Below are 896 nucleotides of genomic sequence, written 5' to 3' on the forward strand. Positions count from 1 at the left end.
AGAATGAGAGAGAGAATGAGAGAGAGAGAGAATGAGAGAGACAGAGACAGAGAGAGAGAGAGGAGAGAAGAGAGAGGGAGAGAGAGGGGAGAGAGAGAGAGAGAGAGAGGAGAGAGGAGGGAGGGAGAGGGGGAGAGAGAGAGACAGAGAGAGACAGAGAGAGAGGGGGGGGGGGAGAGAGAGAGAGAGAGACAGAGAGAGACAGAGAGAGAGAGGGGGGGGGAGAGAGAGAGAGAGAGAGAGGGAGAGAGAGGGGAGAGAGAGAGACAGAGAGAGAGAGAGAGAGACAGAGAGAGAGAGGGGAGAGAGAGAGACAGAGTCAGAGAGAGAGAGAGAGAGAGAGAGACAGAGTCATGAGAGAGAGACGGAGACAGCGTATGTGTTTCGGGGCTCCCCTCATCAGGATGGTTTTTTGGGAAGCCATATTAAGTAACACAAAGTGAAATGATCAGAACACTAGAAAAATTTATTGTAGTAACAGTAATATTGTAAAGATGATGAACTTTCAAAGACTTAGTAACTGTGTTCAATCTAAAAACCAATGATAGCTACGAAGGCCTCTGATAAATCATGCTGTCCATTTTTTCAGCAGAGATCTGACAGATTCAGAATGACAATGAAGCACGTCTTCCTACTGCTGCCTTTCCCCCAGAATTTGTCTTGAATGGCTGTACATTATATTTGCGAATTTTGTTTTCTTGCCTTCCCAATGGTGATTCAGAGGAGGAACAGAATTTTGGAATTAAAAATAAAATAGTTTTAAAGCAAGCAAACTAAAGTTGTTCATTTTCTCAATCTTAGGCCGGGAGCTTCCCTCCCCACCCTTTTCATTCTTTTAAAAAAAATGGAGAGGAGCCAACCTTTGTATCCCTTGGCATTAGGACCAGGCTTTTGCT

The sequence above is a fragment of the Sminthopsis crassicaudata genome, chromosome 4 (genome assembly GCF_048593235.1).
Source record: "Sminthopsis crassicaudata isolate SCR6 chromosome 4, ASM4859323v1, whole genome shotgun sequence".
Classification (NCBI taxonomy): domain Eukaryota; kingdom Metazoa; phylum Chordata; class Mammalia; order Dasyuromorphia; family Dasyuridae; genus Sminthopsis; species Sminthopsis crassicaudata.